This window comes from Ochlerotatus camptorhynchus, unplaced genomic scaffold (assembly GCF_037179485.1).
Source record: "Ochlerotatus camptorhynchus isolate MF236.1 unplaced genomic scaffold, CSIRO-AGI_Acam_v1.1 ptg000056l, whole genome shotgun sequence".
In the NCBI taxonomy this organism is placed as follows: Eukaryota; Metazoa; Arthropoda; class Insecta; order Diptera; family Culicidae; genus Ochlerotatus; species Ochlerotatus camptorhynchus.
In genome coordinates this window covers 2493732-2519425 of record NW_027040546.1, presented here as the reverse complement: position 1 = coordinate 2519425, position 25694 = coordinate 2493732, and the positions used below count along the sequence as shown (strand labels likewise).

The following is a 25694-nucleotide window of genomic DNA, read 5'->3' as shown; positions in this document are numbered from 1 at the left end:
GAAATAACCACCCCGAACAAAAACTAGGTTACAAGCTTCTTCCATGAAAGGAAGGACTTGATCTACAAAATTCACAAAGCTGAAAGATTCATCCATCTATTAGTCATGATTCGTTATCAAAAGCTTTGCCGTTAAGTTGTCGCCCGATGCTGCGGAAAAAGACCTTCATTGAACAACAAACACTTCTGTAACCTTGGACTCAAAGGAAGAACGGGTAGAACGGTGTGGAAAAGTGGGGCACAACTTCAAAGGACTTTTCCCGGATCTCATTTACAGTCTGGCTGTGGATGGCTTTTGACGCTCGTTGGTGCTTTTCATCAAACCATTATCGATGGTAAGGAAGAACAATATTTGCAAGTGGATATACGTATTACCATGATGGTGCTCCTGCCGGTGGAGGAAATTGCTCATTCGCCATTTGTGTAGGAGTGTGTTTCGGATCAACGACGATGAAAGGATAAGTTGTCATGGAAAATTAGCATCGGAAAACCGATACAAGAAATGGTTTCACGCTAGAGTGATATTTAATGGATCGGTTGGCTTGACTGTCATGGATCTCACACTCTGCTTGAATTGGATGTCTTTCAACTTTCATTTATTAACTAAACAGTGAAATCGAAGAACAAGTTCATCCGAGCCGATTTAAATTTCATCCATCTAGATTTATTCCTTTCGATTCGATTTCATTTCAAACCACACAAGCATTCGGCACAGCAATACAACATGGGACCGAAAACTGACACATGTGTGGTCACACGTCCCTGATGGTCGGGGTGGGCACCGAAGTGGCATCAAATTCTTAGAAATATAGCTTTCATTCCATGTCACTGCCAGCTGGTGCGCTGTGGATTCATTGGAATTCCGAATCCCCGGTCAAAGGAGCAACATGTGCCACGCCGGATACACTTGAGACATCGACGCATGACAACGACGACGACGACCAAAGTCGATATTTATTCCTGAACACGTTTCACATGTATTCATGAACGTGCTACCGGTGTCAACCCTTTGAATGCGGTTGGTGGAATTTTCATTCTCGTCGTCTTTCCGATCCAGGAGGGTGACAGTTTGGTGTGAAAAATGGGTTCAATTAGACGTCAATTCATGAAATCATCGTTTTTCAAATATGCTTTGTCTTGAAACTTCCGAGATAGAATTTATAATAAGTTAACCACCGGTAGCGGAGGGTGGCTCTAGTGACGATTCAACATTTATTCTAAATAATCTCTAAGCTTATTAAACTCATTAATTTGAATCGCCATTTCGCATTTTCTCAGACATACCACTGATGCCATTTAATGGGTAAAGTTGAAAAGGTACTCTCAGCTGTAGAAAAGCAACTTTTGAGTTTAATTTTAAGATTTTCACGACTCCTTGATGATGGGCTGGAAACAGAAATTTAAGGACCAGGTAAGCCAAAGCTGAATTTTGTCCTTAAATAGTATTGGCACACATCCACTAGGGTCAGTTCTACTTTGGACCAGATGACCATGACAATGGAAGAAAATTAGTTTTCGTTGAAGGAAGTATCGCAACACAGGTAATTGCTATTAGACATTTTTGCAGACAGTGACAGATGGTGGACATGAAGATCCAGGTGATATACCTTAGATAAATGTTAAGTTCCAAGTTCGCTGTTTTCGTCATGGTAGTCGCCGTTGGCAGCAATTATATTATATTCTTATATTCTACATGTTGGGTAGGAATGGGACCATCAGAGCGCATGATTGGAGCGATTTGGGCTGAAATTTCCAACTCCCCTTTGTTAACATTTCGTGAATTGAAGGTGGGCTCTTCTCCTCACTCTTTGGGACATCCTCGCATATGATGGCTTGTTCTGTATCGGGTTGGAACATTTTTATCGTTGGAAGGAGATTCTTTTTGCTCCCGTGGATCACGCAAAAGTGTCTCTGCTTACGGGTCCACCCTCCGTTTTGACCCTTCATATAATGGTAAATTGAATGCAATCAGGTATAGTACTTGATCATACGAGGTGGATAGTCCACAGTCTAATGACTGTGCCCTGCAACAATGAGTGGTATCCTTTATATATGTAAATACATACATACATCCACTATGGTCAATTCTGGACGGAATTGTCCAAATCCTATATAAGACCATCTGGAATTGGTATGCTCTTATATAGGATTTGAAGAGGCGTATCAATATCAGAATTCTCTTTATTTGTGAACGATGTAACGTTTATTCTACTACGAGGAGGTAAATTGTTTTTTGCCGATGACTTGAAGATTTATCTAGTCGTTCGAGGCTATGCCGACTGTTTAGAACTACAAAACCTTCTTGAAATCTTTAATGATTGGTGTGAACGTAATTTTATGGTCCTGTGCGTCTCAAAGTGCTGCGTAATTAGTTTCCGTCGAACTAGGACTGCCATTTTGTTTGATTAAAGGGTGTCCACGATGAAATTGCCACACTATGAAATTGCTCTAACTTTTTAACCGTTGGGTAGAATTTAATGAAAATTTGGGTGGATTTAGTTCATAGTGCATTATTTACATCCTGCAAGTTTTAAAGTCTTGTGATCAAAACTCGCGGAAATGGAGTCGAAAGAACAGCTCGTGCGTGATAAAATCTTGCGCATTCATCACGAGAACAAGGACTCGCATCGTTCCATCGCTAAAACGTTGGGAATCGCGAATTCCACGGTGTCGCGAGTGATTAAGCGGTTCGAGGAACGGTTGACCACCGATCGGAAGCCCAGAAGTGAAGGAAAAAGTATTCCGTACAACACCAAAAATCAAAACCGCGTAGTTGGGGCCTTCAACCGAAATCCGAACGCCTCCGTTAGAGATGTGGCTAAGAAGCTGCACCTAAGCCGAAGTTTTGTCCAGAAGGCCAAAACTAAGGCTGGGCTTCGAACGTTCAAGGTACAAAAGGCCCCTAATCGCGACGAGAAGCAGAACAAGCCCGCCATAACCCGTGCCAGGAAGTTGTACCTCATCATGCTGACGAAAGTTGAATGCTGCATCATGGACGACGAAACATATGTGAAGGCCGACTTCAAACAGATCCCCGGCAACCTGTTTTTCACGGCCAAGGATAAGTTCAGCGTTCCGGAGCATGTCCGCACTCAGAAGATGTCCAAATTTGCGTAGAAATTCCTAGTTTGGCAAGCCATCTGCACGTGCGGGAAGCGGAGTGCACCTTTCGTGACCCAGGACACGATGAACGGACAGGTGTACATAAAAGAGTGCCTCCAGAAGCGGCTGCTTCCTCTCCTGAAGGCCCACAACGTCCCAACAATCTTCTGGCCGGATTTGGCCTCATGCCACTACTCCAAGGACGTGCTGAAGTGGTATGCGGACAATAAGGTCAATTTCGTGCCGAAAATGTTCAACCCTCCCAACACTCCGGAGCTCCGCCCCATCGAGAAGTACTGGGCGATTATGAAGCAGCACCTTCTTAAACGACCTAAGGTAGTGAAGACAGTCGAGGAACTGAAGAAAGTATGGGTTTACATGCAAAAAACGGTTGATTCACAGGTTGTGCAGAATCTTATGGCCGGGGTTAAGGCCAAGGTGCGGGCATTTGCGTATGGACTGTAAATAAAATACGAGTAAAATGGTAAAATGAAGTTTAATAGTTATTTCTCAATCCCTGAAAATTTGATGGCAATCGGATAAAAACTCGAATTTTGCGAATCAATTTTGTGTGTGGCAATTTCATCGTGGACACCCTTTATAACGTTGCTGGAACTGCAGTTCAACGTGTCGATCACGTTAAAGACCTCGGTGTCATGTTGGATGAAAAGCTCACATACACTCGCCACTTCTCAACCACGATCGACAAAGCTAATCGACAGCTTGGATTCATGTACAAGATATCTAAGGAATTTCGTGATCCTCTGTGTTTTAAAGCCCTTTACTGTTCATTGGTACGCTCACTACTGGAATTCGCGTGTGTTGTCTGGAATCCCTACCAAGCTGTATGGAGTGGACGATTCGAAGCTGTTCAACGCAAATTCGTCAGATACGCACTGCGCTATCTTCCATGGAGTGACCCGCTGAATTTACCTCCGTATGCTGACCGCTGTCGTTTACTGGGTTTGGATACTCTTGCTAAGCGACGAAACATATCGCAGGTCGTCTTCGTTGCTAAAGTTTTACTCTCAGAATATGATGTTCCTGAGTTACTGGCCAAAATTAATCTGTATGCTCCTGCCCGAACACTCCGTCCGAGAACCTTGCTACATGAAGTAGTACATGCAACCAACTATGCTGCAAACAGTTCCTTTGTCGCCATGATTCATCAATTCAACGAAGCCTCTGACCTATTTGACTTTGACATCAATGCCTCGATGTTTCGTCATCGTTTGCTGTTGGCCAATTTTTAATTTTTAATGAGTGACTACATTTAGATTTATGTGTTTCATTGAGACTATCAAGTCAGATGGACTATAATAATAATAAATAAATAAATAAACAGAAGTTATCGTCCCAATCCTAGTTGAGGTTGTTGAAAGCCTAGCTAAAATCGTCCCAATTCAAAATAGGATCGTCCTAAACCAACCAGGCCTCCACTGTTCGGTAATTTTTGAACTACGAAACTGTTCGGTAAATGTTTAAAAAGCAGTGAAAAATTGCAAAAATAGAAAATTTATTCCGAATTTGTATAGTTGTTAGTTAACCCCATTTCATGATAAAAAAAAGTTCAATTGATTTCTTATTTGAAATTATACCGACTTTTACGGGTGTTAAAAAATCCGGTAAAATTTACCGACATCAGTGATCTAAATTCAGTGTGAAGGTGAGATGAGATCTTTCCACTTCCAGATGGCACAATTTTCAAGTCCTGACGGGATTGATTGCAGGCCAAGAAGAGGGTTGTTCAAGTTCCAATCAAACTCGTACCTATTCTACATGAGATCGTTCGAATCTCAGAGGAGATCAAAACGTCCCAGTACGAGAAGAAATCGTCCCAATCTCAGACGAAAATGATAAATTTCCAATCGTCCTAATTCAAGGCATGGTTGTCTTAATTCTAGGTGGGATCGTCTCTACCACGATAAATTTATATTTTTCTAATTCCCGATAAGACCGGAAATGGAAAATCATGTACAATCATTCTGTAAAATGATGTATGAAGCTTTGGTAGGATTTAATATTAGCTACAAATTTTGCAAATGACTCAAATATATATCTCTTATGCATGACGATCTAGCACGAGCAGAACTTGTTATTGTTTTTCATTGAATGTAATTAACATTACGCAAGATAACTTCACCTTGTCAAGATGAACGGTGTCAAGATAGTTTCAGGAATATAGAGACCTTGAGAAAAAATGTGGAAACTTGTTAAAAGTTCTAAGTACCTCAGAAATGCTAGATCTAGAAATCTCTTAGGGATTTCAGAGATCTTAAAGGCAGCTCCCGTAATGTTAGTTCAGACCTTTGAAACATTTATAAGCGCGAGCTAAAAAAAAAGAAGTACAAATACCTTCAGAAAATTTATGAAAACTTTAGAAATATTTCAGGAACTGCAGATATAGTTTAGAGAATTTAACGGATGCTTAAAGGTGTTTACGAGGATTACATTTATTTCAGAGCAGAACCAAGATCTTCAATAGAATTGAGAGCCTCAGAGAAGCTCCGGAGAACATTAAGGCATATCAGAGAATCAAAGGACAGTTGAAATAGTTTCATGGAAATTACAGAAACCTTAAAAAAGTTTCGAGAAGCTCATGTACTTTCCGGTAAACTAAGCAAAGCTCTAAGAGAATTTCTGGAATCGCAATAAATTATACGATCATCCGGAAAATGTGAGAATATTTTAGGAGTGTTCTTATCATGGCAATTTCAAGAGCTTCAAAATTTTTAGCTATGTTGATTAGAGTACATCAACGTTGTTGACAAATGCGGAAACTTTTAGCAAGCACCGATATCTTCAAGAAATTCTAGAGAACTTTTAAAACATCTAAATATTTTCAAATAGTTTCATGATTTCCGAGTACTTGGAGGACGATCAGATAACTTCAGAACAATTCTATTAATTTAAGGAAGTTTGTGTCATGATTTACCTGCGCACCCCTAGCGCGCTTGGAAATATTTCCAATGACATTTGTAGTCGCTTAACGATCGTCACTCAGACGATCGAACCGGGTAGCCGAAGGGCTCGAGTAAACAAGAAAATACACCAGACAGGCGTCGAACTGTTAAGTTTAACTTTTAATCCACCCTCAACCGAAAATCCGTGTGTATAAAATTTGTCGCAAGATGGGATTTCTTTTTTTTTTCTCGTGTGCACGTGCAGTGGAAAAAGTTTATCTTGCACCCAAGGATCACCTTCATTGCCGTTTGCCACCGTTCATCGGCAGTTTCCAGCAGCCAGCAGGGAAAATTTTGTTTCACCGCAGTACACAGCAGCAGCAGTGATCACCACTGCTGTAACATCAAATCCACCAGAGATTGCTGGAGGCTTCAGGAGGTAAAAGATCGGCGATTGGTCGAAACCAGTGTTATTCCAGAAATTTGGATGCATTTCAGTGGTAGGAAATCGAACGACGAAAAAAATTTCTCCGGTGACCTCAGTTGAAGGAAACAGGGCAAGTTTTGTTCCTGGAGTGTGTGGCAGTTTACCCGGGACCCGGCACATACAAGGTAGAAGCAAGCTTACACAATGAGCTCTGGTGTAGCTTTTTCCTTGGAGCCCTATCGTAAGGGGACATCATTCAATGGCTGGTTTACCCGTTTGAAGTATTTCTTTCGGGTAAACAAAATAAAAGATGAGGACAAAATGGCCTACTTTATTACTATGAGTGGTCCGGTAATATTTACCGATATTAAACTAATGTTCCCGACAGGCAACTTTAAGGAAGCAACGCTTGACGACATAGTGTCAAAACTGAAAATCGTCTGGATAAGATAGACCCCGATTTGGTACAGCGGTACAAATTTAGTACCAGAAAACAGAACCTTGACGATGAACGGAGGATTTTGTTTTAAATTTAAAACTTCAGGCCGATTTTTGCGGCTTTTAGAACTTTAAAGACGTCGCTATCCTGGACCGTCTTATTGCCGGTATCAGCGACAATAAGCTTAGACAGCGTCTTTTAAGTGAAGACAAACTTACTCTAGCAAACGCAGAACAGATTATCGCAACATGGGAAGTAGGTAAGGCTAATGCGGGAACAGCAGCGACTCAACTATTCCAAATCTACAATTATTCGAGGATGCATCAAGGTGGCCAGGCTGAAGGTCGTGCCGATGGTACTATCAATAGAGGATCAGTCAAAAGCCGCCTGGGGTACAGATCGTCGGATAGATGGCAACAAATAGACAGAGGAGGACGAGGACCTGGATCAGGAGGTCTCAGGCTGCAAAAAAGACGTGGACAGCGACATTGGCAGCGGCCTGACTACTCCCAGATGATTTGTATTTTTTGTTGGATGAAAGGCCACATACGTAAAAAGTGCTACAAGCTGAAGAATTTGAATCGTAACGCGGTGAATCTAATTGACTCACACAGACCTGGACCATCGGCTGATAGGCAAATTTACGAAATGCTAGAGAGGATGTAAACTAGGGACGACGAAGAGGTCAACGATAGTGATTCAGATATGCATTGGAACCGTGGACGCAATGGCGCACCGGACGCAGATACGAGTCTGTAAGAAAACTATACCTTGGCAAAGGCCAAAAGTTTGGGTCACGAGAGAGGAGCCACCACCTGAAGCCACGAACTCAACTGCGAACAACGGTCCGGGAATTCCCAACGTTGAGCCATCAACCGAAGCCATGATTGATGATCCAAGAATCCCCAACGATGAGCCGCCCAGGGGCGAAGCACGGGAGCAGACACCGAAGGGAGTCGGAAACGTCGAAACTCTGACAGTGAGCTAAAGGAACCTCGAATGTTTATGAATTACATGTTTAAATAAATTGTATAAAACAAATAACTTGTTAGCATTGCTTAAATCGTCCAAAAAATAAGAAAAGTATTGAAACAGTGTGCCCAAAAAGTTTGAATATCCATTACGCAGCATTTCACAAATTGAGTTAAATCGTTGGTAAAATACTGCAGCAAATATGTTTGGAATTTCCTTGTTAAACTGTAACTTAAAAAAAAGATTGAAAAGCATAGAATCAAGCAACTTTGATGGCATGGATTTTTTGAACTAATAGTTGATGTAGTCCTTACTTTTTGATGCAGTAAAATAATTACCTTAAAGATTTAAAAATTTCTAAATAATTCTAATATTACCCTCAGGTTGATCAGACTTACAATGTAATTCTTGACATCATAGTAGGCAGTAAGCAATTTTATTTTAAAAAGCCTTACATCGTGGTACTCACACACAGTTTACCTAAACTACAGGTAACTCAACTGTTTGCATTACCATTACGAATTGTTTTATTATATAACTAAAATGAAAGTCTGAAAGCGGAATTTATATATTTCCTGGGTTCCAGATCATGAAACTTTTTGTTAGTCTGAATTTACATGGAACTCTTTACAGGATATCTTCGTCCTTTTTCAGAGTTCCATTTGAATCATCCTAGAATTCCATCATACTTCTTTTCTGGATTCCCCTAAAATAATCTTGATGATATCCAAACGTTTTTAGCCACATTCTAAGAGTTCTCTTGTTATCTCTTATAAATCACTCTTCGATTCTACAACTCCCTCAAACTAGCAATATATTCCAAGAATGGGCATAATTTTGTTTTCATCTTTCTCTATGAAATTCTCTTAAAATATACTTAATAATTTCCTTGGCACATTCTTCAGAATGACCGTCATACTATTCTCAGACTTATCCGATAATTCCCTTTGAGCTGTTTTGTAGGTAAGGTCAGAATTGTTTTTGAAATCCTTTTCAGTATTTGCTAAGTACCGTAAAAAGGGGTATCTTTGATAATGCGTGTTACTTTCATAGTATAGATATTGTATTTATATTAGATATTGTTCCGTTGATATCGTATTTATTTTTACATATTTTACAAAAATATTAAAAAAAAACCATTTTCGTAATTTTCGCCTGTTTGAAAAAGCACTCAAACCATCACTTATGAAATGTATTTCCAATATAGCCATCACAAATTCAATGTTGTATTCTTATTGCCTATGTTGTTTTCTGATTATATACTCATTCAAAGTTTCATATTTAAAGAACTAAAATGTTTGAGTTTCACGCATATTTTTCTACTTTCTAAATTCATCGAGCATTATCAAAGTAACCACAAATCAAAATACTGATATTCGGTCACAAAACTAAAAAAAATAGTGCAAATGCTTTAATTTACGTTAAACAAATTACTAACGAATAAACTCTTGGATCCTCAGTACTTGTTTTAAAAATATAAAATTTGAAAAATATTCATCGCTGCAAAAAATATTTAGAATATACTTTTAAAAATTATCATTTTTACCCCGTTTAACGGTACTCCTCTTCCTTTGGTTTGTTTTTTTCCGTCGATCTTGTTTTCCGTACTGAGCACCAATGCTACCGACGTGCCAGGAAGGCAGCTCCCACACCTGGACCCTACCTATCGACCCATCAACTCATGAACCGGGGACCAACGGCTTTACTTTCCATCCGAAGGAAGGCGTGATCAGAGATGTTATGCCTCAGAACATCCCGGCGGCACCGACTGGGATTGAACTCAGGCCTGCTGGGGTGAGAGGTAATCACGTTTACCACTACACCACCGGCGCCGTTATTTGCTAAGTACTCAAATACTTTGCTTAAATGGCATTGAAAGTCTCCCAAAAATTGCTAGATGTTCTTTTGGCATTATTCCGAAGAATTTCTTAAAAATTTATAAAAGTGAATCTCCTTAGAAACATTGAACAGAATTCCATTGAAATTATTCTCACGATTTGTATCAGCATACTCCTTAAGTTTCATCATAAGAACTTTCTTTGATTTCTCTTCCGAATTCTATTTCCATTCTTCACAAAATCTCCATGCAATTGTCATCAGAGTTTTTAAAAGACAACTGACACTGCATTCAACCAGAGGTTGCACAGACTGAAAACTTAACACTAGAAAACTAAAAACACACCACACCTAGTAGACCGGTAGGGAAATTTCCAGGCTGCGAAAAGTTCCACTGGCTGGAGTGGGAATCGAACCCTCACTTCGTGGCACTCACAATACGCCGGAAGGACGGGTGACACCGCACGACCACGAAGCTTACAAAGACGAATGGAACTCTAATCAGAATTAACTTGAAATTCTCCTTTGGTTTCGCAAAGAATTTGCCTTACACTTCACTGTAAACTATTTTCAACATTACCTTAAAATTCTGAAATTCTAGGGCAATTCAGAATCCTAAAGAAATTCAGACTGCTGTAACTCAATATTCACAGGTACTTTAAAAAAATGCTAAACATTTTCAGATGCCTTTCAAATTTTCCTAATGAATTATCCTCAAAAATCTCACAAAAATACTTCAAAGTCCTAGTGGTTGTCTAGATTCAAAAGCCTTGCTAATTTTCCAAGGCTGAATTTATTGTTTTCAATCCTGAACAGTTTTCGATTTCTCTTAATTAAAAAAAAAACTATAAAAACTCCTTCAAATTGAAATTTTGATTTTTTTTTTAAATCAGGAACTTTAATAAAAGTTCCAACTAAACAAACATTCAGGCCCACTATTTTTAAAAGTTTGAAGATTTTTTTCAGCGAATAATCTTTAAAAATGGCTTTATTTTCATGATTCTGCAATCCATGTTTAATATTTGTTGCAATAATTTACAACGTTAACGGTATTTAATAATTAAAGAAGCAGTTTTTATTTTTTGATTAGAGTGTAAATCAATTGCAATGATATTTTTATACCAACATGTTTGAAAAATTTGGGAAAATCCGGAAAATATTTAAAAAATCTGGAAATATACGTGATCTGTTTGTGTATCTGGACGGATGACCGACAATCTAGAAAATCCAGATAAATTTAGAATACTGGCAACGCTGGCTATGTCTTTTCTCGATTGCGACCAAGATATGTCCTCAACCATGTATAATGCAACAACAAAGGCAAGCACTATCTCGACTACTGTTTGAAGGGACATATCAGCTTTTGTAAACAATGCATTTGATCGTCGATTTGGCGTAACTGGTAGCTCACCCACGCATCCTAGCACTATCATCAGACAGAGGAAATTTTTTCCAACCTGATAACGGTGTTAGTATGCGTGGGCGAGCAACCAGTTACGCCACAACGACGATCAAATGCATTGTTTACAAAAGCTGATACGTCCCTTCGAAAAAGTAATCGAGATATATCATTACATCATATGGTAAAACTCCGATTGAGCTGTGTTGCAGTGAGAGTTTTTCGTGGTAGTCGTAGCAAGCGTTTTGTCTGCATCGTTGGTTGCCTTATGTGTTTGGATTAGCTGATCACCTTTTGTTTCGTGTGCTTCTCAAGTTGGTGAATTGATGGCACCAAGAAATCTTCAAAATATTGCGATGCAACCAATTATTATTTTTCACGTAAATCGAATCAAAAGTAAAAGTCAGGTGAAATCTGTGGTGAAATGCTAGCTTCTAGCAAGGGTTGCAAGATAATTTAGGTACAAATCCCTTCTGTCGAATTTTATTTTGATTTCTCCCTCCCTCTCTCCCTCTGAGTATTTCTAGTTTAAAGCAGAAGAACTGAAGGACAGTATATTGTTTTGGAGTAGAGTCCCCCCCCCCCCCGCTCACAAAGGTTTCAAGTATCGGGAAAGCTACCGATAAAGGTTTGAGAAGCTATCGATAATGAAAAAAAAAAAAATAATAATAATCTGGCCACCCTGCCAGCGAGATCGGATGCTTTTGCCTCGTCATTCTTATTCTCCAGTGTACGGTACAGTACGGTACGGTGTACAAATGGCGTCGAATATGGATTTTCGGCATCTACACGTCATTCCGTTTGGAAAATACCTGAAAAAGCCTCAATATTTCGTTGAAACTATCTTCCTATTTTTTTTTTATTTTCCTCGGAATAACCTTGAAATTCTCCTCAGGAAGAAAGCTTTAGGAATGCTTCTCTAAATTTTATTTGTATTCATTTCAGATCTTGCTCCTTCCCTTGGAATTCTACTCACATTGAAAGTCTCATAAGAATTAATTTGCATTTCTCCTCACACATTCTCTTAGTTTCTTCTTAAAATTTTTAGGGAGACTCTCCTGTAATTCTTTTCTGAATTCCTTGGAAGATCTACTGGTGTTATTCTCAGATTTAATTCTGATCCTCCTTTAAGCTTCTCCATGGAAACATGCTCTAGATTCGTTTTCTACCATAAGCTTAATTAAATTCAGAAATTTTCCTCTGAAGTTCACATGGGATCAGCTCCTCAGAAATTCCAATAGGTTTTCATTAAAATTTGCTATTGATTCTAATTAGGGTTTTCTTGAAATTCTACTCGTAACTATCTCAAGCTATTGAAAGCAGATTGCAGTTGATGTTTTTTCACAGATTTTTTCCCAGAACTCCCTTGGAGTGAGTAATTGTTGCGTAGGTCTGCTTTAATATCCATACACATTTTTAGTGCTCTAGGTTAAGGCAAAATCGACAACCTAGGGTGGCTCCTACGCGTAACCGTAAAAAATTCAAAAGGTTTTTATGGAAAATTGGAAAAATATTTATTTCAGCAGATTTGTAATGCAATATTCGATCGATTGGCGTATTTGGATTTTAATTTCATCTACAAATGACAAAGTTACAAGCGTTCAAAACCTAACACTATTTCATCACACATATTTTTTGATTTACAGCCCAGTATAGTTGACAAAGACGTAGTTCTACGTAAAAAAATGACGCATTAGAAATGATAAACTCCAGTATAACGTAAACTCATAAAATAAATCACAAAACCAGAGGAAAATATGCATGTGAATTTAACATAGCTTTCAAGTGATCCCATAATTAGAAATTGCACCACTAAACCACATGAACTGTATGTGTCCAATTATGATTACTCGTATATAATTAAGTATTTTATGAGATATTCAGAGTATTTTATGAGATAGCTTTATTATTTGATATTTTTTCCAAAAATGTGCTTTCCCAATAGAAAATAAATGAAAACTTTTTTCAGTGTACCCCATCCCGAACAAACGTCTTCCACGCTTGGATGCACACAATCATTATCGGCATATTGCTCAAACAGAGCTCTTGCTTGTTTCCTCAACCTAATCGATGTTTCTACCCTTTCTCTCTCTCTCTCTCTCAATCTGTCTCCGTCCCTGATGGTCAATATGTGAGAGCTTGTCTATGCTGCAATCTATTTCCGACCAGAACATATTCCAGCCCGAGGAAAACAGCATGGAGTGCACTGTCTGTTTACAATACACCCTAGCTCGGCTAGTTTTCCGTATACATTGCTTCAAAATATTTGATGTTCCAGAACTGCAATGCTGTCCCAATATAATCATCATCATCATCATCATCATCATCGTCTCCGTTGTCACTACATGGATGGAACTGGCCAATTTTGCCATGATTAAATGTATAGCTAGTTGACCATGCTGCTGCTACGCAAACAATCCGCAATGCTGTGCAAGTTTCCTTCTTCTCGAGAAGGACCCTCGACGCTGTATCCAGGTTCCAGATAGGTACCGAGCCCAATGGAGTGCCATACTCTGGACTGAAGTGCTGGGCTGTTTGAGCGGTCAAAATTTGCGGTCCATTATAATGTTATACAATCTCAATTTCAGTGAACCACTCGCTGGGGAGCCAGCAGCAATCGGCGTGTGTCTCGGTTATGTGTTGAGTGGCACTTACCAGCAAATTGATGGGGGGTTTTACTGCAGTCAACTGGAAGCAATTAGTGTTGCGATTCATTGCATTGATTGCCTCCTCATATGTGTGACTGAGTACAATGACTTTGCGGTCGTGACTGCTGAATACGGTCAATTAGTGCCGAGCTATATTAGATTAGTTTGGGGAATTCTAACGAGTCTCGGAGTGGCAGCATTTCCAGGCACCTTCACTCAAGAAAATTGATTTTCAAATGAACAACGTCTGTGCATCTTATCGGGAAGCTGCTAAGTAAACTATCAATTTCAATTGGCCATGGGGAACCATCTTTTCCACAGCACCAAACGTCAACGTACCGTAACAATTTCTCCGTGCGGTCAAAGTGAGGAAATTGAAGCCGTAAATCCTCATAACCCATCCGCACCGCATTTCTGAATGTGGTTTGCTCTCGAGAAAATAATAAAGATGCATGGTTGTCCTTTCCCTTCCGATGGAAAATTGATGCTCCATTAGCAAATTGAAACATTCTTTAAACTCCATCCCGGAAGGAGTAACGTGTAAGCCACAACACACCTTTCCCCCCCTAAATAGTCAACCTTCCTTCCGTCAGTTTGTTGGAAAACCATTAAAACAACTCTTACAACGTAGGTACCAAGGAGAAAACTTCCGACCAACCGGATCCTGTTCAAGAACAACTTTCAAGCACCAGCAGTAGCTCATCTTCCATCCATTCTACTGTGGAACGTAAAGATGGAATAGGGGCGAGTAATCGATACATTATCATCAGATGGCGCAGAAGCTTAGTGCTCCTTTGCAGCTTGGTTCTTATCCTCTTCATTAAAATTATCCCTTTCGTCATTATCGGCATCGTCGACGGTGAGTGGTGAGGTGAACAACTCTCTCCAACCGCCATCTAAGTTAAGGTAAAGGAGAACTCATCGTTAAAATGTGACCTTGTGAGCTTGATAGGTTGTTGAAGACTTTTATCCTTGACGTGGTAAGGAGGGTAGGGAAGATGATATCTTCAGAAGATGTTCTTTGTTGTAGATGAAAGATTTGTTTCAAGAAGAATGCATCATGTGGATGGTACTTATGTTTGGTTGCTCACGAAAAGTTGATCAATCAGGGATGATAGATTATTTGAAATTGAGCACCCGGGTGAGAAATTCATTTTCCCTGCAGAGAATCAATACGGGCGCTACTGAAATCCATACAGAAACAAAATGGGAGAGCGTGAGAGATGGCAACTGCTTTCAACTGATTTTACTGATTTGACTTGACTTGAGCGCGAATTGAACGTGGATGCTTTGCCATTGAACTGTCGTGAACGAAAGTCAGTTGATTTCCAGTGAGTTGAGCAGCTCCCCCTTGGCTTCGTTCAAGTAGTTTGTCCATTTCAATGTTTGTTCAACTATGATTCCAAAATATGAACCGCTGTGACCGCAAAAGGTTCATATGACCAGGGCTGGAAAGCGCCTCAGGGCGTTAGCAAAGCAACTTTGTGCATGCATCTCACAGCACTCGACAAAAGCAAACCCCACACGCTTCAATATATTGACGTGAAGGGGAATTATTGACAATAATATTGATGATGTGAATTCAGAAATATTGTCAATCTCGATATATTGACGTCAATATAGCATGTATTGACAATACGATTATTGTCAATAAAAGCAATCGTGTAGGGTTCACTAAAGAGTGTGTGGTTGTCCAATTTACTTCGCACACTCTTTTTCAACTAATCTGTGAGAAAGCGATCCACACAATGAGCGGTACACTCCGTGCGGCGCTAATGTCTTCTTTGAGTTCTTTGCAGACTTTGCTTACCACGACTGCATGCATAGGAGATGAAGAACGGCATAACGAAGAAGAATATTGTCATTATAATAGGTTTCCCATTTGCAACCCTACACTGAGTGGCGCTCTTTGTGCCGGAGCCGTCGGAGCGATGACTGCACATTGAGCTTTCGTTATTTCTTGGTGTGTGTCTGTCTTCTCTTCTCCGCTGCTTTACACTTACGCAGGGTGAAAGACAAGCAAACTTTGTGTTTGCTTGATTCTCACTTTGTTTATTTCAGGAAATCAGTACATTGCGCGCATGAGTGATCAGATGACAGCCCTGCATAGGACTAGAGTAAATTTTTCAATCAAAAATCGTCAAACGACGACGAAGCTGTCAACCATTACTCTCAATTGAAAGTCATTGTTGCGACCGCACCCGTTCAGAACATGTGTGCGACCATCAAGGCCTGCGGACTGGAAAAGCAACTGTGCAATGTGGCGCTCCTCCAAGAGTTAGTTGATCGGTTGCCGTCGACGATTAAACTGAATTGGGCCATGCAGCGACAAACGTATGCGTCCGTGACACTTTTCTCAGACTTCAGGGTATGGTTGGAAAGCTAGTGAAAGCAGCGTATGTGGTTACTATACCCTCTAGCGCGCCGATAAGTACAACGAATACGGAGAAACGTAACAGAAAAGAAGACGTGAACGTGTATCTAAATTCTGACATCGATTCGTCGTCGAAACCAGTGCAGAAGCCGATCAACAAAGGTTGTCTCGTCTGTCATGGAAGCTGCAATAGTGAAACTGCTTGCAAGAAGTTCCAGCATCAAGCTGTGCCGCAAGTGTCTCAAGCAGGGCGTCACAATATCAGCTTCAATCGACCAAATCGATGCGACGAAGCAACTACTGGCTTTCTTTTTCTGTTAAAATCGAACAGCTTCGCAGCATTCTAGAACCTCAGTTGGCGTGCACAAACAAATCGACAGTGAGCATGCATAAGGGCCTATACGCGATGATCGATTCTCTTCGTCGATTTTCTCTTTTGTTAATAACTCGCTAGATTTAACGTTTCTCGGTGCGTTTGCTGTTGCTTTTGATAGCCAATACAACCTGTTACTACTCTGCATTGAACAAATTCTAGAAAATTGTTTCGCTTAGCTGTAGCAATGCAAAGAGAAAATCGATGAAGAGAATCGATCATCGCGTATTCGCCCTTATGCATGCTCACTGTCAAAATGTTCAATCGTCTCTGTGTCTCCCGTCGCCAGCGTTGCCAGGTCATTTTCAGAAAAATTAGGACCAGTTAAAATATAAAATCTGGAAAAATCTGGAATGCTCTAAAAAGTCCTGTCCAAATTGATGTGCCAATCTCCCGTAAAAATCGGTCAGTATAATCACAGACAAACAGACGTAACACTTCATTGTGTATCTTCGTTCACGCATTTAACGGTTGATTTGAATATGATCAGTTCCGCGAACTACTCGCCGCAGCGCTGGTATCGGATCACTTTGACGTTTCTATACATTCTAAAGAACTTTCACGCAATATTGTTTGCGAGCTAGCGAGCAAGCTTGTTTTCCACGAGAAGCCCGAGAGATGTCGTTACTGAGGTCCTATATTTTGAGATACTATGTTTTCAAGAAAAACTTTTTCAAAGTATTACGTCTGTTTGTCTGTGGTATAATCATCTGGAATTTATTGAAAGTACCAGAAAGTTACATGTCTAAATAAATTATTTAAAGCAAATAACTTGTTAGCATCAACAAGTAAACTTTTCTTGGCACAATGTTCACAAAATGTTTAAATATCCATCACACAGAATTACAAAAATTGAGTTAAATTTTGGGTAAAATACTGCAGAAAATATGTTTAAACTGTAACTTTTTTAAAAAGTATGAACAGCAAAGAATCAAGCAACTTTGATGAGATGGATTTTTGTAATAATAGTCGATGTAGCCCTTACTATTTGATGCAGTACCAGAATATGTCTGTAAGATCAGGCTGACAATTTAATTCTTGACAACATACTACACACAGCACCTAGTAGGTAATTTTAATTTTATGAATTAAATTCAGCTGGCTGAACTGAGAACCAAAGCCTCACATCGTGGTACTCACAAACATTTTACCTAAACTACGGGTAATTCCACGTATAACCATTACGAATAGTGTTATGAGACAGAATAATTTTATTATATAACTCAAATGAAAGTCTGAAAGCGTCTAATTGATTCTGGAATTTATATTTTTCCCCTCACCATCCCTCTCCAAAGGGGGAGTTTGGTAAAGAGAGATGAAAAAACCGATTTGTACCTTCCTTAAAAGTTGTCCTAGCTCGCTATTCTAATACCTATATGCAATCTTCACACTGCCGTACTCTAACGGAACTATCAACTCTATGCTTTCATCTACTCCATCTATCGTATAAAAATTACCACTACAGTCTGTTATTTGAAATTAGCATCTTCAACTATATAGAAAATCGCCGTTAGTTACATTGAAAGCGATGAGCAAAGCAACGACGAGAAGATCCAGAGCCAGCCTTTCCTTCTAAGCGTCCTTCTTTTTCATTTTCGTTTCTTGCTGATAGTCTAGCTAGACGTTATAGAAATGAAGCGTTGAACACGTTTGTATGAGAGAAACAAAATTCGAGTTCATTTTAGTGCTTCGAAAATGTAGAGCCCTGGCCTCAAGAATCATTTTGGAACCTATGAGGTGAAGAATCCGTGCGGGAGGAACGGGTGCTCGTATATGCATCACGAGCTTCTGCATGATGACTCAAGATATCAAGCAGGAGTTTCACCAGCAACGACCCAGGTGAGTGAAGGAGAATCATCACAGAACTCCAACACGCACGTAAGCCACACCGGGAAGATCCTTTTTTTCGATATATTTCAGTAACAATCCATAGACGTGGCATGTCCGTTAAGACGTACGCCTTTTTGGTCGATGGTTTGTCAGCAACGTTGATGGAGCATAATCTGCTTAAGGAGCTAAAGCTGCAGGGGAAACCTAACCATCTCTGTCTGAACCGGACGGCGGAGCAGCAAGTACTTCTTCTTACTTCGGGGGTCTACCAATCGATTCGTACTGGAACGTCTCTCCAAGAATACTCATCGGAATTGACAGTCATGAAGGCTAGTTTACGGCTGCACAATTCAGTGAAGGACTATTTTTCGTTGGAGAACACAGGTTTAGTGAGGCCAGAGAAGCCTCTACTGTCGAAGGATGATGATCGGGCGATCCAGATATTGAAGTCGCAAACGAGGATGAATGGGAACCGATATGAAACGGGATAACTGTGGAAGTATGACGACGTGGAGCTGCCCAACAACAAGCAAATGGCCATGAAGAGATTGCTGTGTCTGGAGAAGAAGCTATTAAAGGAACCTGATCTAGCGAACGCGTTCACCGAGAAGCTTCGTGAGTACGAACAGAAAGGATACAATAGCTGTCCCCTGACGAGCTCGATATCAGCTATCCTCGGTCGTGGTACCTTCCAATATTGCGCATAGTCTGGGATGCAGGACTTTGGGCTTCGGAGGACGTTCCGGTCGAATTAAATTCGCCGCCGCACGAAGTTGACTGTCTACAAGACGCTGATTAGATCGGTGGTCCTCTACGGCCATGAGACCTGGACTATGCTAGTGGAGGACCAACGCGCCCTTGGTGTTTTTGAACGGAAGGTGTTGCGTACCATCTACGGTGGAGTGCAGATGGATGACGGAACGTGGAGGAGGCGAATGGACCACGAATTGCACCAGCTGCTGGGAGGACCATCCATCGTCCCCATTGCACGAAGGCGAAGTGTGGCCATGGATCTAGTTGAGTGGAGACGACTTCTTCGGACAGCAGAGGACAACAAGGCCTTAGCCTGATTGGTAAGTAAGTAACTGGGATGCAGCCGCTTAACGAACATAACGTCAAGCATCGCTCCCTACAATGACGTCCCTATATGCGTTTTCGATATTTACGAATACAGCAACATTTGAAGGTTTGTTCTACCTCCCACCTCTGCTCATTACTCCTTAGGGGTTGTTCATAAAATACGTAGACAGGTTAGGGGGTTTTCAACTATCCACGGCCCATACAAATTTAAAAAATTTGGTATGGACAATTGTCTACGCAGGGGGAGATCCTGATTTAAGAAATCTGGCGTTCTTGAGTAGCGTGGGATGCGCCAATAGTGACCAAGGAATGGAATAAATGACAGATGCCTAGATACTACCAGAATAATACCACAGCAACAGAGTTGAACAACATCCAACTAAAATGTCTACGCGTCCGTGGCTTACCTGCGCTTAAATTTACGTGGCTTATCTGCGCTTACTGTTCTGCCAAGTTGAATTTCGGCTCCGATCCTTGAAAATTGGCTTGGATTTTATAGAATGGACCTTTGCTGAATCCATACGTGATGATACATTTTTTGAAGGATGCACAATTGTTGAGAAAATTGAGTTCAAAATTCCCAAAGTAGGTATTTTCATGTCAATTTGGGTATCCTGTTCTGCCATGTTATATTTGGATAGGGAGGAACTATCGAAAACAGAACGTTTTTTTTTTTAAAGAATTGATACGTTTGTGGTATTCCGCTTGATGGTTTACCCGGAATTTATCAATACCTAAAAATCAATTGCTTTAGTCTTATTCATCTACATTATTACCAATGTTCTTCTTTGAAAGGATACAAAAACTTTTGCGTGAAATGTTTTACGAGTGTAACACATAATAAAGTCAACATTTGTGGCTCCTGCTGTGCATTAGTGTCAAAAATCACTGCTTCAAAGAAGTATAAGGCTAAACGAAGGCTAAGAAAAAATGATAGCGTTTGAAATATACGGTTTGGATGTAATGTTAAACTAATTTGAAATGTTTTATTTTTAATGGTTTATTTTTAAGTTAACCCCCCCCCCTCCTTGACTGGTGCGAGCATCGAGGGACAAAAGAAAAACTTGTGATTTGTTCCTGCCTAATTGTTTTGTAATATAAGGGGCTTGGTGGCCTAGAGCCGACCCTTTTTGCCTACTCAATAAGTAGAAGATCGTCGGTACAATCACTTGCAGACATCGTGTTTGGAGTGTTAATTTTTTAACAATTAAAATGTCACCTTCTGAATAGCTGTTCAAAACAAATTGAAAATGGTTTTTAGCCATGAAACTAACCGCAGGAAGCCTTTTGTGACTCATTTCAAAGGCTTATAGAAATTTGTCCAGGTTTTGTTAGGTCTGTTTTGATTACTGGCTACACTGAACTGAGCTACTTTGTCGTAATCGCATATTTCCATTCTATCGAGCAGAAATCATCAATAATACCAATGATTTCACCGTGCACAAATCAATAATACATTTGTTCCGATCCGTTAGTTCATAAGCCACAACATAAACCCAATTACAGCGCATTGTATGAATATTTACACTCATTGTTCTAAAAAAAAGCGAATCACTGTTTCTACCATCATCAGTAGGACGAAGAAAATCAAATGGCGTTTTAATGCGTTCAGACGGATTTGAAACTCGTAAGACGAATTTAGAATCAAAAAGGAGTGTTAGATTTTTAATAATATCTCAAAATTGTTTAACTCTTTATCAAACCCAACGGTATGGAAAGACGAATAAATTTAGAAGTTATCTTTGAATGAATGAAACAATTCCATGTTTTGTTCAAATCTTTTCAAAAAAGAGAGGTAGAGCTGTGCTGCGGGCTGTGCTTAGTAGAACGGAAATTAGATCAAAAACCATAATATTTTTTTTTTAAACACAACTGTGAATCTCAACAGTATCGTCGTTACTTTTGCTTTCCTTCTAAGGACATGGACTCCATCTTACATTGGTTCATCGTGTTCGGATTTGAGACAGTAGCCCGTCACCGAAATGGGCGTCACACCACTGGACGCTGCTGCCACGGTGGAGGCTATCGCGGCCGCTGCCTACATTGGGTTGCCAGGTGCTAGTGATGTGTCCAAGCCCATGTTTTCGATGATCTCGTTGCTTCACGCACCGTTCATCGTCATGGACGAGGAGAAGCACAGCTTCATAATGAACGGGAATGTTGTGCCTTTGTGATCGATCGCGCTGTGGATGCACTTCATGATGGCGTACACCGCCAGGGAAATGCTCGGGAACTCGACCAATCCGAAGGAGGAACGTTCCGATTTCAGCGGGTACATTCGCACTTGCGACGGGTGACAGTCCTTGGTGGTGAATGCAGTCAGCAGCAGATCCTCGGACATACCGGGTGGGGAATTGAAAAAGTGGATAATCTTGCTCGGGAAAGGAAGCGATTGTTCTTGGAGGCGCTGCAGTCCTTGAAGCTGATCGAATTGTACGGCAAGGTGTATGGGTTGGTGGACTCTGACAAGTAGTTCTGCTTGGAAAATGCAATCTGAATTTTGCTACCATCATTTCCGATTGGAATGTTGTTCAAGTGCTGGGTGCTCTTTGATCTTCAGGAACTTTATCCTGACAACATTTCCGTACAGGCAGAACAGATTGAACAGCTTATTGATGATGGCTGTGTTGTTATCGAGTCCGTAGACCATCACCTCTGCGCCCTGTTGCTGCGCCTGTTGAATGAAGTTGGCTGGTCCGTTTCGAGTCAGCGGTGCGTCCTTCATCAGTCCGACGTGTGTTCCGGCCAGTGTTGGTTTGCAGTTTTGCGACGGATGAAACTCTGGCGGTGAAAAATTCGGTGCAAATTCGTTTCCTCCGCCGGCTCCCAGAAGGGCTAGTTTTGGACCATGGTTGACTAATTAATGATTAACGGTTGTTGTACGGGGTGGGCCTTCTGCCGAAGATGGTATCCTTTGCAGGTATCCTTGGAGACGGCTGCTTCCAATGTGTAGTCCCAACTGGAGTCCGTGTCGTTTTTGTAAACATTGAGTTTTTCTGGCTTGACATGGTTGATCTTCAGTGTGCAGCAACCGGAGTAGATGTCACAGCCATCGCGGGCTCTGGTGGCAGATTCAATGCTGTCAAACTCAACCATAGCTTGGACTCCATTCTTGAATATCTTGCACTTGTCCGTTTCGTGAGCAGATGGTATATAGAACGTCCACTGTAATAGGATAGACTGGATTAATGATGGTGAACAACAGGATATGGTTGGGCCGGGTTGCTACCCTCGCACTTTCGCCGAGGCTCATCTGTTACGTTGATGTTGTTGTTGTTCCGACTATTGAGCGGAACCCTCTCGATCATCTCCTGGCCGGTACAGAGGCGCTTGTTGTGCGGTGCGTCATGGCCACCGCCGGCACCGTTTCCGTTATACGACATGATCATTGAAATTGAGCTTTGCTTACTAGCACACACGGGCAAGAAAAATGCTTTACTTATCACTCAGGACAGCCTACGATAATTACCGCTGTTGAAAAACCTGGAACTTTTCCTCACTCAACGTAGACTCGTACTAGGTGAAACTCCACCCGCAAGGTCCGTATCTCAGAGCGAAAATGTTCTTCCTACTCCCGAGTCATCTCAGATTTCGAAAAAAGAAAACAAAAACAAGCGCTGTTAAAATACCGGTTTGCCAAACAAGGCATTATTCAAAAGCAAACAAAAGTCAGTTCAATGACTTCTCGGCACTGCCGGCACAGCTGCGGCACATTGAGAAAAAAGTTGGCGCAAAATAAGTGTGTAGAATGACCACCCCTTGGTGTCGCCCACTGTACAGCGTACTCGCGCGATCCAGCTTTAAGAAGCTTTGTCATCTGACGCCTTTACTCGGAATAAATTAACACTAAGGTGACTGCACCAGTTTTGGTCTCATTTGGGCATCGCCGTTATTTTAAATTTCCAAAAACTAAAAAATTACACTGTAAAATCAAACTATTCTCATTTTGTTCAAAATTTAATAAATTTTACATTAAACTCAGTTTAATCATATCGAATGATTAAAAAATAGATATCTCTTGCAAAAAATAGTCATCTGAGCTTAATCAAAAATGATTCAATTGAAAGTTATCTTGTTTGAATAAATTTGATTCTATTTCAATCTTTTATGATTGAATTTTAATCTTTTTTGATTATATAATCACAGACAAACAGATGTAACTCTTTGAAAAACTTGTTCTTGAAAACATAGTATCTCAAAACATATAACCTCAGTAACGACATCTATCTGGCTTCTCGCGGAAAACAAGCTTGCTCGCTAACTCGTTAACAATATTGCATAAAATTTCTATAGAATATATAGAAACGTCAAAGTGATCCGATGCCAGCGCTGCGGCGAGTAGTTCGCGGAACTGATAATATTCAAATCAACCGTTAAATGCATGAACGAAGATACACAATGAAGAGTTACGTCTGTTTGTCTGTGATATAATAATATTCTAAAAGAATAAAATTTAATCCCAAAAAGATAAATTTTTATCCCAAGTGATTATTTTGAATTCAATCAGGCATACTGCCGAAGTAATCATGTCTCGGACTCAAAAAGGTGAAGCGGAAATTTGCATACTTTTTAAGCTTTTTTGATTTCATTTATTATTGAGTGTATGGTCAAGATCGTTTCAGTCACTTTACCAGAGAAAGCACACGGTTAAAATAAGTAGCCGCTAAAGCCACGTTGTTGATTTTATTCTTGCCCCGCAGCCTTGATGGTGATGGTCGTGGTGGTTGTGAAAGAAAGTTGGAATATTTTTCCACGTGCCAGACTGATGTTGGTGTGCAGCCAAAGGCATTGCCTCTCCCATCATCAGGAATGCAAATTAATATTCCTACACATTTTTCACACTGACTGACTGCGGCGGTAATGGCGCTATGGCGGGTGCTGCTAATGACCCGCTGCGTACACAATGCGGGGATTTGGAGCTTATTTTTTCTGTTTTCCATTGTTATGAAAATACCTAGGGCTGTTTTTTTTTGGCGGTGTGAATTATTTATTATGGATGAGATGGTGCCCAACGCGTGTTGGGTTGAAGTTGCTAGGATGATGAACACAGGGACGTTGGTATGCAGTCAGATAATGTTGATTTATGATCTTTTTTTTTCAAGGAAAAACATTTCTGTTTGAATTGTTGCTTTTCAATACGTGGAGCGTTGACTGTTTGGATGGGAATTATTTGTATTTTTGCTCTTTTATACTAGTCTTTACATTGATTGAATTTTAAACAGTGATTGCTGACCAAAGTATACCATTCTCGAATGTGAAAAGAATAATTCGGAAGCAACAAGCCAATTCAATTCGTATCTTTTTCTCACATTATATTCCACGGTAAATTTCAATCCAGGCAAACAACCCAACCCAAATCATGGTCCACAAAACCCTCATAAAACCATAAATGTTTCTTGGGAAGTTATAATAAGCACGTTATTTCGCCTGTTTGGCTGTATAGGGTCTCATCAGATTTTACAAACACTGAATATATCCAAAACTAATAACGAAAGAAATAATATACCATGGTTACTTGGGAAAATAATCGGTCACTCATGGGGAGGCAATCCACTCCGCTTGAATTCACTCACTCTCTCGCAAAGTTATCAGTCACGTAGTTGAAAAGGTCTCTCCCGGTCAAACTGAATGAGCTTTGGAGACGCTGATTTCAATACAAATGAACAAGCAAGACAATAATAAGAGATGAAATCTAGATACATCTAGTATAGGGTTTTTGATCTAATTTCTATCCTACTAAGCACAACCCACGCTTTACCTCTTTTTCTTGAACCGTTTTTAACAATAAATGAAATGTTTCTATCAAAGATGACTTCTAAATGTATTCCCCTTTCCATAAGAACCGTTGAATTTGATAAAGATCCACCATTGTTGAGATATTGTTAAAAATGTAGCACTGCTTCTTGATTCCAAATTCATCCTACGAGTTTCAATTCCATCCAAACGCATTGAAAAGCCATTGGATTTTTTTCGTCCTACGGCTGAAGGTAGATAAAGCGTGTTCGCTAGGAGCGCTTCTTTTGTTTTGAGAACAATGAGTGTAAATATTCACACAATACGCTCTAATAGGCTTCGTGTTGTAGCTTATGAACTACTGCATCTGTACAAACGTATTACTGATTTGTGAACGGTGAAATCATTGATTATACTGATGTTATTGCTCGATAGAACGGAAATGGACGATTACGACGAAGTAGCGCTCTACCTTATAGGCCTATCAGCTTTTGAAAACAATAGCTTCTCTCGATGATTTCTAGTAATTCATGACATGCCCAGTCATTGTTTACAAAAGCTCTTGGGCCATTATTCTAG

At 40.2% G+C, this 25694-nt stretch overlaps 1 protein-coding gene and 1 pseudogene across 6 annotated transcripts in view; both read right to left on the bottom strand.

Moving 5' to 3' along the window:
- Positions 1 to 25694, bottom strand: part of CASK (peripheral plasma membrane protein CASK) — a 225635-nt gene that overhangs the window by 98494 nt on the left and 101447 nt on the right. The window lies entirely within an intron of this gene.
- Positions 21316 to 22771, bottom strand: LOC135717453 (heterogeneous nuclear ribonucleoprotein L-like; annotated as a pseudogene).